The sequence below is a fragment of the Natator depressus genome, chromosome 18, assembly GCF_965152275.1.
Source record: "Natator depressus isolate rNatDep1 chromosome 18, rNatDep2.hap1, whole genome shotgun sequence".
Classification (NCBI taxonomy): domain Eukaryota; kingdom Metazoa; phylum Chordata; order Testudines; family Cheloniidae; genus Natator; species Natator depressus.
In genome coordinates, this window is record NC_134251.1 from 6,064,855 (window position 1) to 6,081,187 (window position 16,333).

Consider the following 16,333-nt stretch of genomic DNA (forward strand, 5'->3'; position numbering starts at 1 on the left):
GATGGGCTTATAAAGCCCCTTTAGGTTCTAGGCTGCCTTCCAGCCCTCTTGAAATCAGGCTAAATTTAGGTGCTTCTGCATCACTTGGACGGCCGTGGAAACTTTCCCCTCCGCCAGAGCTCCAAACAAACAGTGGGGAGGAATCTGATCTCATTGCTGGCATTCCAGCCCGCCTGGATAATGCAGCTCTCGCTGGCTCCTGGCAGCACCAGGCTGCTGTGGGCTGATGGCCCAAAAAAAGGAAGTGTGTGGGGGGAGCGATACGTGCGAGCTCTGAGGGGAAAGGGATGTGTACTGATGTCATAGCATAATGTCCATTCTGGGATGACTGGGGGGCGATGGGACACACGGCTGCATTAATAACGCCCTTCTCCCATCTGAGGGTCTGCAAGCACCTCACCCTGCACGGGAGGTAGGTGTGTGCTAGCTGTGTTAGACAGGGAAACTGAGGCATGGCAAGGAGACGGGACTGGCCCAAGGTCACCCAGCAAGCCAAGAGCAGAGCCAGGATTAGAAGCCAGGAGCCAGGCTTTGGCACCGTTTTCCTTGATGACCGTACTTTCCCATCTGCCAGCCTTTGCTAGTCCCTAAGCACTTGGGAAATGTCACAATGTCGGGTGCAAGGAGAGGTTAGTATTGGGGAGAGGAGGTCAGGCTCTGCAGTGCCCCCTTCCTGAGGAAGTGGATAAAGAGGAAGGGCAGGTTACTGGTGCCTTTTGCTCCTTATCCGACAAAAAGAACAGGCGCAGTTAGGTCATAAATTAACCTGATGATTGTCAGAGTGACTCGGTCCCCTTCTGAGCCGAGGCTTCTTCTCCCAGGATGGGGCGGGGGAGGGAATTGGCATGAGCCAGGCAAAGAAAGGAGAATGGGTTAATAATGGGTAGCTACGGAGCAGCTGGAAGGCTTCTGCTCCTGGGGCGGTGTGGCCGGAAGAGAGAATTTAAACAGGGTAGAGAGAGCGTAAAGGATCTCTGAAATGGGGCTGCAAGGCAGGGAAGGGGCTAGGGTGGAGAAGATCTGGGTCCACGGGCCCTGGAAAAAGGGCTGGGTTAAAGAAATAGTGAGAGACCCTGAAAGAAGGTCTGAGACTGAGTCGAAAGACAGCTAGGTCTGCAAAGGGGCTGAGAGTGCACTAGGCAACAAACCCTGAGGGAGAGTTTGAGGGGGAAGAGAGCCTGGGCACCAGAGCCTTGAAACAGGGGCTGGGACTCCCCTCAGGCAGTCTCAGGGCACAGGCATCTGGTGGTGTGAGGAGGTGGACTAAAGATTCCAGACACCCGGTGGTGAAAGAACAATGGTTACAATGGTCGTGCTGAATGACTCGGGAGTGCCAAAAGACTTGGTAATAGTGATGGGTTCCCCCCAGGGTGCCACCCGGAACTGGGGTACCACTGAGCCCCCCCGACCCACCAGCCTGGGCTCCCTTCTGCACTGTACTGCTGTGACAACCTGCCAAGCCCTCTCCAGGCTTCAGCCTGCACTTTCACCAGCATACATACAGGTAGGGACACACCCATCGGCAGTTACACGCAGATGCTCTGACTAGCTCCTGCATAGGAAGGCTTCAGCTAGGGTACTTCCCACCTCCTCTGGCATGCACCCCCTCTGGAGTATAGACCCAAAATTATACTGTCTTGCGCTGCACAGGGAACTGTACAGCGTAAGCTCATGAAATTTGCCCCCTCTCTCAGTGTGAAAAAGAATATGCAACAGCTTTCTGCCCCAAGTTATGACTCCCACACACTAGGTTTAGATAAAGCAAAAACAAGCTTATTAACTACAAAAGGTGGATTTTAAGTGATTATAAGGGATCGCAAATAAATGAAAGCAGATTACCTAGCAAATAAACAAAAAACACAAACTAAACTTAATATACTACATAGCTCAGATATGAATACCACATTCTCACCCTAAGTGATTATACAAGCAGGCTGCAGATTCTTAAGGGGCAAGCTACGCTTGCTTACAGCTTGGAATCCCCAGGTGTTCCATTCACAGGCTAAAAATCCCTTTAGCCTGGGTCCAGCACTTCTTCCAGTTCAGTCTTTGTTCCTCAGGTGTTTCCAGGAGTCTTCTTGGGCGGGGGAGTCCATGAAGAACCAAGATGTCACTCCCCTGCCTTATATAGCTTTTGCATAGGGCGGGAACCCTTTGTTTCAAAGCCTGCTTCCCAGGCCAGCAGTGGGAAAATACTGACCTTCCAAGATGGAGTCCAGCACTAGGTGACTTGGTCACATGTCCCTGTAGTGTCACAGCAGCCATTACTCGGAGGCTGTCTGTGGCGTCTTCAGGAAGCTTCTCCTAAGGCCTATTGTTCTCTCTAACAGCTCATTAAGGTGAATGGGCCCTTCCTGGCCAGCCATCTAGATTGAAAGCCTTTTGCCTAGTGGGCATTGCCCAGGAATAGCTACATGTGAAAGAGATACATAGTCAATATTCATAACTTCAGATACGAAAATGATACATGCATACAAATAGGATAATCATATCCAGCAAATCATAACCTTTCCAATGACACCTCCCATGACTGATCTTGCATGAAATACATCATAACTATGTCATAATTATGCCATAATAATATCACTGTGAAGACTATGGGGTGCAGTGTCACAGTAATGCCTGCCAGGGACTGGATCTTAAAGACACCTCAGCTGGAGGGCAGGTCTCATGCACGGGGAGTGATAGAAAGGCTGCTGGGGGATGTGCTACCATGGGCCACGTGCATGTAAGTTATATGCAGTCATGCCATGCCTAGCTCCATACATGCTGCTGCTCTGGTTTCTGGTGCCTTCTCAGACACTGGACTTGGTGAGCACCACTAGAGGGCTCACAAGTTATTTAAAGGGATATTACCCTATTCCTCAACATTCCTGTTACCAGTGTCCTCAAGACACTCAATGAAACTTTGTTCTGGCTAGATGTTGACCAAATGTCTCCACTGAAGAATCCAGGGCGGCAAAGGGGGGAATCACATCAGCTGATGTCGGTGGGTTGAGTTGTCTTCACCCCACATCCTGATTTGCTCTGCCCTGTACAGCTAAGGAGCCATCTTTCCATTGGTGAGATCCCCTGAACTTCCTGTGTTTGACAGACCAGCCTGGTGTACACAGACCAGGTGTCCAGTGCACGGCTTCCACCCGTATGCTGCTGCTCATCCCTGCTCTGTATGACACCTGCCAATGGAAGTTAAAGATCTCTTCATGGTCCCTCCAGGGCATGATCCTGGCCAACATCCCCTCTCGTTAAATCCACCCCGATCAATGGTGTCAGAGTCATCTCAGAGGAGTACAGCATGGTTGCTACATTTGCCTGTACTATCTAACTCCCTGCCTTGGCATTTTCGAACGCTATGGCTGAGGGAACAGAGCCTTAGGGTGTAAATCCCTCTATTCTTTATAACCACAGGTTCACAACTCAGTAAGGCCATCTTAGCCCTTCACAGGGACATCTGCTAAATTCCAAGCAATTTTATTCTGCAACTCTTAGACCCGAGTGCTGTCTGCTAATTGCTCCCAGGGTGGGATTGCCCTACTTTCTTTATGCAAAATGTCTTCTTCCCGCATTGTGCAGTATGCTGGTGGAAGCTGACCTTCACCCCAGAGGTGGCTGCATGTCATTGGTCTAGGACTTTGGCATACTGGAGGATTTAGAGCAATCTAGAAATCCAGATTTTTATTTGGTTGTGTCCCTCTTACTACAAGCACAATGCTAAGATGAGCCAGACTGTGATCTCCCCCCGCCCCGCAATGCTACAGTGCCATTCTACAGTATTAATCAGTGGGGTGTTACCATCTGCAACGCTGCGTTCAGAGCTGGTTGCCCCATCTCCGAAAGGACAGAGCAGGATTACAGGGAGCTTGGAGGTGGGTAATGAAAATTATTAGAGGCAGGGACAAGCAGTCAAGAAGAGAGAGTGGGATTGTTTGGTTAAGAGAGGAAACACAGCAAGAGGGTAAGTGATGGAGATATAGAAAACATGGAAGAGTCTAGAGGAGAGAAACTGGCTGCTTTTATTTACCTCTACTCATAACTCAAGAACAAGAGGACATTCATTGAAATTGAAAGGTGATACATTTACAACTGATAAAACACTTGCCTCCACCACATATAATTAATCTGTGGAACTCATTGCCACAAGACATTGCAGATGCTAAGAGTTTAGTGTGGGGGTCAGACATTTCTAGAGATAATGGGCTACAAAAGATAGGATTTTTCTTTAAAACCGTCCTGCTTCAAGGCGTCAGCCAAACTTAGCTGCCGGGGGGAGGAAGGACCTTCCTCTACAGGCAGGTTAATCCAGATTCATCCTGTGTTCCTTGAGCCTTCCTCTGAAGCAGCTTGTGCTGGCTACTGACAGAGACAGGTCAAGGGACTAGATGGACCATGGGATGATCCGGTGAGCCAGCTGCTGTGTTCCTCCCAGCACGCTCAGGCAGGGTAGCTGGACTGTGGCTCGGTGGGAGCAAAGCCTGCTCGGGGACGAGGGGCTGGATTCTGCCCTGACTTGCACTCCACAGCCATGCCGGTGTGTTGTCACTTACCCCTGTGCTGAACACAAGGCAGTGGAGAATCAGGCGTGTGCTGTGGGGTACAGCCCTGGGCAGCATTTGGCCCAAGATGTCTGTACTAGCTGGGGCTTTTAGAGCATTTCCAGCCATGCAGCTCCCCAGTCACGGCCAAATCTGAGCCCCATGACATCAGGGTGAAAACTCCCATCGGCAGTGGTGGGGCCCAGATCTACTCAACTCCTAGGGCCAAACCCCTCCGTGGTGAGGGTGGCTCCAGAGACTAATTTGGTCTTAATGCTGCAAAGCAGCCCACTGCGAGTGGGGGAGCTTTGCTGTCCTTGCCCGTACAGGGTTAATTAAGCCTGGCCAAACAGCTGAGCCTGCTGCCTCACCAAAGGGTCAGCGTCCTGCTCTTTGTGGCCAGCGGAGACTGGCCCTGCTGCGCTGGTTATGGCTGAGGCTCTGGCCCTTGGCCTCCACCCCCGCTGGGTTTGCGACGCTCTCTGGGCTGATGATTTCTAGCCCGGAAAGGTCAGTGGTGCCCCCGGGACAGAGCGTGCACGGCTCTCGGCCGCCCTGACCCTCCAGAAGCGTTTCTTCTTGGCATGAGTGAAGATGCCTTTTCCATCCACGTTTCTCCGTGTCAGCATCCTCTGCCGGCGTCACGAGCCGTCTCCGTGGGACGGACGGAGACTCTCCCTCTCCTGGCATGGCCTGGGGTTGTTCCTAGGAGCTGGGGGCCGGTTGTCTGGTTTGGGGGGGTCTCTCTGATGGTTGTGCTGGCCACGGGGATGGGGGGCCCCTGCTGCTCACTGCAGGACATGGTGCTGTGCATTCCCCTGGCCACGCTGACAGGATCCAGTTTAGCCCTGGGAGAAGATTGTCTGAAGCACAAAATGGCCTCACAAAGTGTCTCTTTCTGCTCCAAAGAGACTACGGCTAACGCCCCCATTTGGGGGGCAGGGTATCCACAGATCCTGGGGGGCTGTCATAAGCAGAGCGTGGCGTGGGGGCCCAGGGCTGGATTATGAGCAGGAGTTACTGCAGGTCAGGTCTGAGGAGCAGTGGCAGAGCTGGGGGAGTGGCAGGTCAGGACTGGGGTGCCCGGGGAGGATTGTATGGAAAGGGGAAGCTTGTGCAACCCCTGCCCCCACTGCTGTCTGACAGCCTCCCTTTGGGTCAGACCAGCCCTTCACTTAGCCGATCCTTCAACCATTTAAGGTTTTATTTCTCAGCCTGATAAAAGGGCTTGCTGACCCACCCTGCATCCGCTCCAGGAATGCGGCTGATGTCCGTGCTGCTAAATGTGCGGGCCTGTGAGCCGGCTGGAATGTGCGTCTGCCCCATGCTGGGACTGTGCGTTACCCGGAGCGATGAGCCAGGCCTGGAGGCATGTCCCAGCCGAGCTGGGGGAATGCAGGGCTGCGGGCCGAGCTCCGGATAGCCGCGCATGTGTCTGGGGAAGGGGGGATGTAAGGAGATCCAGATGCTGAGTAATTACAGCTGGGGCCAGAGTCACAGGTTGGTGGGGGCATTTTGTCTTGTGTCAGCCCCGGATGAATAATCTGAGGCCAGCGTTCCCCTCACACACACCTCCCCCTTCCCCTCTGCCTGCCTCTCCTCCATCTCACCCAAGCCTCGGCGCTGACAGCCCCCGGCCCAGCCCATCACCCGTCGTCAGGCCCTGCGGGCTGTTCTTTACACCCTGTGGAGCAGAAAGCCTGTGAGATGGTGTCTATGGATTTATAATGGTGACACTCCCCACTGATGAGCTCACTTCTGCACAGGACCGGCTCTAGGCACCAGCAAAGCAAGCACGTTCTTGGGGCGGCAGCAAAAACCTAGAGCTGGCCCTACTTCTGGAGTAGTCCCGGGGCAAGATTTTCAGAAAGGATGAAGTGACTTGGGAGCCTAAGTCCCATTTCAAAAGTCATTAGAGACTTAGGAGCCTAAATCTCACGGGATTTAGGCTCCAAAGGACCCAAAGGCCAAGTCTGCAACAGTATTTAGGGGCCTATGGGAGTCAGGCACCTGAACTACTTAGGCACTTTCGAAAATCCCACTAGGTGCCTAAGGCAGCTCTCTAGGCACCCAAATGCCTTTAAAAATTGGCCCTCAATCATTTTTGAAAATGGGACCTGGGCTCCTAAGTCACTTGGGGGGTGTCTACCCTGCAGCGCGGAGCGAACCTCCTAGCCTGGGTCCACAGACTCAGAGGAGCAGGGCGTCAGCTAGCGTGCTAACCAGAGCACTGGATATGTGAGCTCAGGCTGGAGCCCGGGCAGTCGTCTGGGTTCGAGAGGCTGAGCTGCGTGTCTGCCCTGCTGTTTGTAGCGTGCGAGCTCGAGCCCTGCTGTCGCGCGTGTGCAGTGTGGACATATGTTGGAAAAAGCTGATATTTCCAACCACCCGATATCATGGGGAAAGGGCGAGGTCTGAGTGGGGGTTTTTGTTCAGTCTGTTACGCAGTTAAAGGCCGGCTGTGATATTCAGATCCCCCGGTGGGTTTGAATCTGGGGTTCCGGTTCAGGCCTGTCCCTTCCCTGGAGCTGAAACCAGGCCCAGCTCCTCCACATCTTGGGTTTCTTTATGGAGCTGAAGGTGAGGCCAGACTTATTGCATGGTTTGTGGGTGTTTGGGGTGAATCCAGACCGAGGCTGGAGAACATCTGGGGCTGACTGATGGTTTTGCTCTGTGATCAAGTGATGCAGGCTTCATTTGACCTCCCAAAACAAAACTGGTGATCACAGAATATAAGAGTTGGATAGCACCTCAGGATGTCATCTGGTCCAACCCCCAATCCCCAATTTTTGCCCCAGATCCCTAAATGGCCCCCTCAAGGATTGAACTCACAACCCTGGGTTTAGCCAGCCAATGCTCAGACCACTGAGCTATCCCTCCCACCATCTGAGAACTGAACCCACCCAGGTCACCACTGAAAGAAACCGGCACCAGCCCCCGGAGGAGCAGGATGCATCTGAAAGGCTGGGATAAGGAACTTCAGCCATCCCACACTGCTTGGCAGCCCCTCGTAAAACGCTGCAGGAGTGGGCGGGGATGGCGGGAGGGATGCGCCCGGGTGCTGCAGGGTTTCAGATCCATCCTGCCAGGTGCTGAGGAAATTTATTTCCTAAGGGGCTAAAAATTGTAGCCAAGCTCTCGAGGAAGGAAGGGAGAGTGGCGTGTGTGTGTGTGAGAGAGAGGCTCCTGCCCAGGAGCCCCAGCCATGGCCCACATCCCCAGAGTGCTAGATGCTGTACAAACCCAGAACAAAATCCAAGAGACTTTGTCAGGAGGCCTCATTCTGATCTTACTGTCTCTGGCATTAATCAGGACTAACTGCCCCTCTCCCCCAAGGGCTGGGGACGGGGTATTGGCTGGAGCACTGGGGTACAGGATGGTGTGACAGGTACCGGCTGGAGTGCCAGGCCAGGGCTGGGTACTGGCTGGAGCACTGGGGTACAGGATGGTGTGACGGGTACTGGCTGGAGCGCCGGGCCAGGGCTGGGGACTGAAGGCTCCAGCCAGGCGCTCAGAGGGGAACCATGAGAACATCTTTCTGGGGTATTTGGAGAGGGTCCATCACCATAGTCTCCAGGCACAAATTGCTGGAGTCCAGAGTCTGCGTCAGCTTTAGTGGTGTCTAGAGCAGCGGTTTTCAAACTGTGGGTCGGGACCCCAAAGTGGGTCATGACCCCATTTTAATGGGGTCGCCAGGGCTGGCTTAGATTTGCTGGGACCTGGGGCCAAAGGCCAAGCCTAAGGGCTTCAGCCCTGGGCAGCAGGGCTCAGGTTACAGGCCCCCTGCCTGGGGCTGAAGCCTTTGGGCTTCAGCTTTGGCTCCCCGGCCTGGGGAGGTGGGGCTTTGGATCCCCCCTCTCCCTGCCTTTCCCCAGGGTGGCGGGGCTTGGCGGGCTCAGGTTTCAATCCCCCCTCCTGGGGTCCTGCAGTAATTTTTGTTGACCAAAGGGGGGTTGCGGTGCAATGAAGTTTGAGAGCCTCCCCACACTGCAGGCCCTGTTGGGGCCCGGGGCTGCCATTGCATTTCAGGGTCGGCTGGTGCTCAGTGTTGACGCCATATCTTGGGCCCATCTGGTTCCATTCAGGGCTTGGCTGGTGTCCGGATCCCACATCACTCCCTGGGGTGCGCTAGGCCCTGCTGGTCTGTGGAGGCAGCTGCTCCCGGCTGTGATCAGGTGGTGCCTGAGCCATCACTGATCTCTGCCTGTGTGGGGCGGCACTCTCACCCGAGAAGGGATGTGACCCCCCGGGAGTCAGTCAGCACCCTCTCATTACGGGCTGCAGTTCCTCCTGTTGGGCTGCTTGCCACGCCTCCCTGCTCAATGGGGAACCCGATCCGCCGGCCCGGTGCCAGCCCTGGAATCTCTGCGCTGAGAATCATGAGCCCAGAATGCTGGGAGGAGGTGGGAAGAGGTTCATGAGTGACTCGCAACTCTTCTACTCCACGACCCCAAGTTACTAAACCCCCCCAGGAACCCGCTCCCCTCTAGCTAGAAAGAAGGGGGGGGGGTCGGGAACCCATGAGTTAAGCACTATGCTGAGGAAAGACATGGTGACTGGGACATGGACGGGGAAGAGCCATGAGCTGGATTCTTGGTGTGTTTTAGGATAACAGCATTGGTGGATTTCCTTTCCCTGGGGTAGACAGGTTAAGGTATAATAATAACAAGTTATAACGTGAACTCCAGAGCAAGCTCAAAGCATTTTGCAATGCATGAGTGAAGCCTCACAACTCACTAGGTAGGTTAGTATTGTGGGGAAACTGAGGCACGGAGTGGTTAGAGCCAATATGTTCGAAAAGAGTCATTGATTTCTGGCTCGGTTTTTGGGACCCTGACTTGAGACACTGAAGGCCTGATGTTCACAGGTGCTGAGCCCCTGTGGCGAGCAGACACTGACTAGAGCAGTGGCTCCCCTGCTTTTTCATTGATCCAAGTCGGTTCTTTAATACACCTTGAACTCTGCTCCTAAAGGGACAAGAACAAAGCAAAAACCTCCCTGAGAACTGAACCTGAACTCAGGGGGAGCTGAGCTGTCTCTGTGTGACAGAACTGCTATTGCGTGGATATCTGTCACATTAGCGTTGCTGAATACATTCGGATTCTTGATTCCTGGCAGATCCCCAATTGTCAGTCATCCTAGTTATATTGGAAAAAAAACCACCGGAGCAAGGGTCAGGACTGGTAGGTGACCTTGCTTCTGTGGGGGATCTGGATGGAAGGCAATGGGCCACATTACCAAGAGTTTTCCCTGGGATCTTCCTAGCTAGAGGTGGTGGGAAATGATTTTCCCATCCCATAAGAACTTTTGAGATGCCAAAAAAATTTCCAATCCCAAAGTGGGACAAAAAAATTAATCTTGAAAATTTTCTCAAACCAAAAATCGGGGGGGGGGGGGGAGAAAAATCAGGTCACTTTCACCTGAAAAACTGAAGTTTTGAAATTTGTGAAATGGAAACAACCCCCGCCCCAAAGTGTTCGAAATGGGAAATTCGCCGACATCAGCCTTTCTGAAGAACATTTCCGTTTCGATGACGCGGTGTTTAGAGATGGAAAACCGTATCGTCAAAAAATTCACAAGTGGAACGAACCCTCCCTTGCTGCTCCTGCTGACTCCGGCCCAGGTGGTTCTGGTTGACTTGTCAAGGACGTTTTGAATAGCGACTGTAAATCTTTCCTGTGTTCTAACTGCCTGGGTGGGGCGGGGAGGAGGGACAGCGATTGGTGCAGTGGTACCTGGCCAGTGCAAGTGCAGAGGCTGGGAGGCAGTTTCCTGCAGAACTTCGGAGGCGGCAGCTGTCCTGAGAAGCACCCAGGTGAGTCCTGTAGTGCTCTGAGCGTACTAAATCCCTGGAAAGGGGGCCGTTACAGCTCAGCATGGCCAGGGCTGGGCTGGGCTAGGACAGGCTCAGGGTGACGCTGCAGAGCACGCTCTTAAACACTGATACAGCCACAACGCACTGTCCTGCAATCTTCTCTGAGTTCCCAGCCAAAGCAGGATTGGGCTACGTCGATACATAAGAAAGCTCCAAAGTGAGGAAGGGTGGGCACGGGGAAGGCTCCGGATTTGGGACTCAGGAGATCTCACACCCTGGGCAACCTGGGCTGAGTCACTTTGTCTGTCCAGGCTCCGTTTCCCCATCTGTAAAGGGAGGATAATATGGCTCCCTTCCTTGGGGGGCTGCGGGGTAAATCCAGTCACAGTGGTGAGCGCCCAGAACAGGCAACAAATGAAATTGAACTTGCTGGTGGTTTGTTAGGAGAGGCTCTTTCCTCCTTGGAGCCAATAACGAAGCAAAATCTGGCATGGTTACGGGGTGGTGAAGGTGCTGCTGTTCCGCAGAAGCCTCATGGCCAAGGCTACGACTCCTCACTTTCACGAAAGATGCTCTGGGACTTTTCCCAAGGCTCAGGGTGCTGCTGACCCAGTGCCCTGGCCAAAATCCAGCCTGGCCAATGAAAAAAGAAAAGGAGTACTTGTGGCACCTCAGAGCCTAGTGAATGGTGCAACGTGATAGTAAGGGCAAGGACTGCGAGGGGTGTGTTAGCAGTCAGTGCTCATCAGGGTAGTAACAAGTGACACAGCTAATGGCCATTTGTCACATCTCTGACACTGGGTACGAGTCTGTCCTTAAAAAGCGGAGAGGAAGCGGGAGGAGGCACCTGAAAACTCTAGGTGTTGGGGTTTTTTTTGCAGATAACGTAGAAATTAGCGGATAGGAGCACTATCTAATTCCTATATTAAAAAAAGAGGATTTAATAAATATTAGACCCATTCAGTTCTAATACTAACATGTTCTCACATCTTGTGTCAAGTCACTTAAGTAGCACTGGTTAGGTTTAAAATGTTAATGTATATTCTTTGTTACTAACTCTTGAATACAACAATCGAAACAATTCTAGAAAAATCTAGATTCCTTTCTATCACTTTCTTTGCAGTTCACCAAGCTGGGAATAGATCATTTAACTTTGGAAACATCCTACTAGCAGGGCCGGCTCTAGGATTTTTGCCGCCCCAAGCCAAAAAATTTGTTGGCTGCCCCAGCTTTTTTTTCGTGCCCCTCCGCCCCCGGCTCTGCCCCAACTCCACCCCTTCCCAACCCCTTCCCCAAATCCCCGGCCCCACCTCCTCCCCCAGGCATGCCGCATTCCCCCCCACACATTGCTTCCTGCGGCTCCCTCCCTCCCAGGCTTGAGCGCGAAACAGCTGTTTGGCGTGTGGCAAGCCTGGGAGGGAGGGGGGAGAAGCAGAGCAGCGGCGGTGCGCTCAGGGGAGCAGGCGGAGGCGGAGTGGAGGCGAGCTGGGGCGGCGGGGGCACATTTCTAGGGGCGGCGTGGCCGGCGCCGGAATGCCGCCCCCTGAAATGTGCCACCTCAAGCACCTGCTTGTTTTGCTGGTGCCTAGAGCCGGCCCTGCCTAACAGGGCAAGGCCCTGTGAGTTTATACTGCACTTTCCTGGGGTCTAGAGGTGTTACCTCACTACAGATAATAGACTAGAAACTAACCTCAAACAGGAGTGAAACTGACACTTTCAAGTCACTTTCACACGAGTGCCAATCCCAAATGTTTAAAAAATCATGAATCAGGCTCACCCAAAATCGTGACATTGGCTTTAAAATCATGAAATGATGTAAAAATAACAGATTTGGGGTTCTTTTTATTGGCCTTCTGCTTTTTTGAGCCTTTAGGGTGCCCTGGGGGGTCACATTTTGAAGCTTTCTCCGCAGTCTCCTCCATGAGGACTAGAAACTTCATTTTTCTTTAAGAATGAAGGCTGAAATGATCACATATCCACTTGACTCCAGGAGCTGGGGCTTTAGAGAAAACAATTATCACGAGACTCATGACGAAATCAGAGTTGCAAACAGTGCTTTTACTTCTGTTTAAAGGCTAGTTACTTTCCAGAAGGCTCTTAAACACAACACTCCAGCGACTGAGTTGCGGTTCTCACAGGAGGATATTTAAAACCAAACACCAAGAAAATTCTACATTTTAAAGTTAAGAAAAAAACCCTGAGACTTCTGAGGTATCTCAGGGCCTCTGCAGGCAGGAAAGGAAAATAAACAGGCACAGGAGCTTTGGGCAGTGCTTCCTTTAGAAAGAAAGTGGGAGGGTCAAATCTTCTAGCCCTTACTGAAGTAAAACGTGGATTGCCATCAGCGCCTCCACTCACCGCTGTAAACATCACGGTGACCATGTGATAACGTGTGGGGTCAATAACTATACGCTTCATACTTCAATATCTGAGCCATCTTACCCAGAGTTACACAGCTTAGATGCACAGGCTCAGGGACTGGATTTTCTGAACAGTGCTGAACACACATGATGCCCAGTGAATAATACAAATCGTGACAATAATTGTCGACTTTATGGACTCTCTGGATGCAGTTTCTGTTCTTTGTTCTGGCATTGGCCTGGATACAGCTGAATCCCTAAGAATTTGAGGCACAAACACATCACATACTTACATGGCACTTCCTCGTTCCTTCCTTTTCTCAAACTTAGAACAAAAAATGACTGAACAAAATGGTTCAGTTAAAATTGCCCAGTAGCCATTGCTCTGTGACCCAGCCTGGGGCAGAACCTGCCACCCCTGGGAAGTTAAGTGATCTCCTCTCACCTGACTCTCATTCTCCAGCCTTTCTAACCTCTGTGCTGCTTTTCATGCTGTCAGCCATGACCTCTGTCCTGGGACCGTTTGCTGGAGTCTCAGAGAACTGGCCGCCTTGGTTTTGCTCCCATCTACCAGAATCCTCTTTTTTTTTGCAGCATGCAGCAGAGATAGAGGCTGGTCTGCTGGGTAGGGAGCTAGCCCTGAGAGACCTGGGTTCTACCCCCAACCATGGACTTCCTGTCTGACCCCAGGCCAGTGCTTTAAGGACACAATTTCAAAGGTTTTTAGGCACCCAAAGATGCAGCTAGATCTCTAATGGGGTTTACAAAGCACCAAACCTTCTAAGTGCATTTGAAAATCTCACTAGGTGCCTAAATACCTTTGAAAATCTGGCCCTTAGTCTGTGTGTGCCTCAATGCTCCATCTGTACAATGGGGATAACAGCACTGCTCTGCCTCACCGAGGGGCTGGGAGGAGAAATAGGTTAGAAATTGTGAGGTGCAGCCTCAGATACTGTGGTGATGAGGCCACATAAGTATCACAGGTAGAGTGGGAACCTCTCTATACACTGCTAGCCCTGCCCTGGGTCCGACCCCTTCTTTCCACCTGCGCCCCCAAATCTCCCTCTTTTCTGAACATAACCTGGGCTCAGTGCTTTGCTGTATTTTTTCTGAGCCGGCTCCCACCTGTGTTCTCTCTAAAACAACCCTTCTCCCTCTCCCCCCTCCACAGAGGGATTCCTCTTTTAAAGGCTACACTTCCATACTCTTCATTTAATCACCAGCCCTTTCTTATCTTAATCACCTGCCTCTGTTTGGAAACAAAATACTGGCTCCCTGCCCCAGGGGCACCTCTCCTCTCCACTAATGCTGGGCTGTAGTTAAGAGCTCCACCTGGGAGGCTTCTGGCCTCCCCCAAGTTGGTGCCCTTGTGTCTTCCCCAGAGCTGGGGTGAGATGCCCAGCTGCCGGACACAGGCCCATGCTAGGTCTGATCGAGCTAGCATGCTAAAATTTAGCTATAGTGGCAGGAGAGGTGGGATGGGCTCACCACCCTGACTCTGAGCACATCTGAACCCCATAGGCCTGTATTCGGGGCGGCTAGCCCCTCCTGCTGCTTGGACCACCGCACTTACATTGGCTCAATCAGCGCAGGGGTGTCGCCTCAATCTGGGAACCCCCTGCCAGCTCCAGTGCAGACTCGCTCCGAGTCTAGGGTGTCAGTCCCACAGGCGAAACCACAAGTGGTGACCCTGTCTGTCAGACACTAGCCTAGGGGCCAGCTCCGTAGCTGGTGCCAACTGACATAGCCCCAGTGACTTCAATGGAGTGGCACCAGTTTACACCCGCTGAGAATCTCAGCCCCTTTCCCCTGTACCCCAGCCTTTCCTCTGGGCCACCCTTGCTGGGTGGAGATGCTGGCAGCTGGGGGCTCCTTTCCTGCTGTAGCCATAGGTCCAGTTAGTTATGAGTTCCAGGAAGCTGGGAGGAAATCAGATTTTCTGTGGTTCTTTCTTCTCTGTTGACTCCCTTCCTCTCTGTGGAGCAAAACTGAGGTTCCTCAGCACGTTAGCGATCGATGCAAGTCAAAGAGGCTTTGGGCTGGATACTGGCCCCGGCCTGGGCGCTCCACTCCAGTGGGTGGCACAAAGCAGCTGGAAAAATGGCATAACTGGCTACCTGGGAATTCTCCCCCAGCTTGAATGGGGCCGGGTTGTGCCTAGTCAGCAACCCAGCTCTGCTTTTGAAGGTGCCATCTTCTATGTGAGGATCTCAGCTTTCATTAAAACAAAAAACAGTAAGTCTCCAGCTGTCCTGGTTGTGAAGAAACCCTTGAAAGGTGAAGTGAGTATTATCAATGCAGTGATGTCTGAGTTTGCAGAGAGCCTGAAGCAACAGCCCTTAGAGGGGCAAATTGCCCCATGAATTTCAGGGGGTGTTAATATAGGTGCCCAGTAATAAAGCAGCAAAAACTTACAACAAACTGGTCATGGCTGGGCCCAGAATCTGGGCCAACAAAGCTGGCAGACAGCCACTTTTGCCCCTGTCCTGCCCAGAAAGGAGCACAGCCCCTACCAGTGCCAAATCTAGGCCTCTGAACATCTGCTGAATCAGAAAGTGCTGTTACACATGAGTGCACTGAAATGCTCAAGGCAGGATGCAGGGAAGCTGTTTTGAGTTCCTGGGACAGAATCCCATTCCTGCATCTCCAAGGGCCACCAGCTGGTCCCCCCCTAACTCCCACGCAGGACTGACGTGGAGAAGACTGCAGTGCTGAAAGCAGGCACCTGCACCTGTAGGGCTCCCCGCTCCTTTCACGGACAGGTATAATCTGTCTTTGGTGCTGTCTGCTAGTTCATTGCCCCTGCCCACCCAACAAAGACTCATCTTTAAGGTACGAATGAGCAATGGGCGAATCATGAAAAGTGCAGAGGTCCAGACCAGCATGGAAAAGTTTGGGGAGAGAGGCTCAGAGAGGAGTCTGTGCTCGTGTAACTTACATGGCGAAAGGGAGCCTGGCCCAGTGAGCTCCCCTGTCACAAGGCTTGTGATCACAGCTGGTTGGGAAATGATGTTTCTTCCCCATGAAAAATTTCGACAAAACTGCAAAATGTTTCACTTTTTTCTGTCACAACAAATTTCCTCGTAGAAAGTAAAACCTGAAAAAAATGTTCAGTTTTCAGCAACCCAAAACCCTGAAATTTTAGTTTTTTGGTTGCAGGAAACAAACAAACAAAAAATCAGATTTCAGTTTTTTGGTGAAAGTTTTTGATGAACACAGAAGCTTTTGCTGAAAAATTCCCATTGGGTCCCAGGCAATTGACACTGAACACGTTCCATCGAAAGGTTTTTTCTATCAGCTCTAGCTAGAATCCTCTCTACTCCCTCCCATTCCCCCTCTGATCCCCATTCCCACGCCCGTCAGAGCCCCAAACCAACCACCGCCCTGCGAGCCACGAACCCCCCTTTCCTCCTCAGTACTGGCTCTCCCAGCCCACTCCTGCAGCCGCTGCCCCTGCTTTCAAGACTGGGGCCTTGCAGTGGTGAAGGGCCTGGCTGCTGGGTCACAGCATGGCACACGCTGTACATTTGCCCCCCGTGCCGAGGCTTCACTGGTACTGCACCCTTGTTGGTGCAAGTCCTTGCAGGGGCGGATTCTGTGCTGTGAAACTACAGGGGCTGAGTCCT

At 52.3% G+C, this 16,333-nt stretch overlaps 1 protein-coding gene across 2 annotated transcripts in view; it reads left to right on the forward strand.

Moving 5' to 3' along the window:
- The first annotated feature begins 10,242 nt into the window (after positions 1–10,242).
- LOC141974284 (chloride channel protein ClC-Kb-like) overlaps positions 10,243–16,333 on the forward strand; it is a 30,608-nt gene continuing 24,517 nt past the window's right edge. Inside the window, exon 1 of one of the 2 annotated variants that reach the window (XM_074933849.1) lies at positions 10,243–10,347. The gene's annotated coding sequence lies outside the window, so the exon portion shown is untranslated. The remainder of the gene's footprint in view (positions 10,348–16,333) is intronic. The other variant, XM_074933850.1, reaches the window with a different exon arrangement.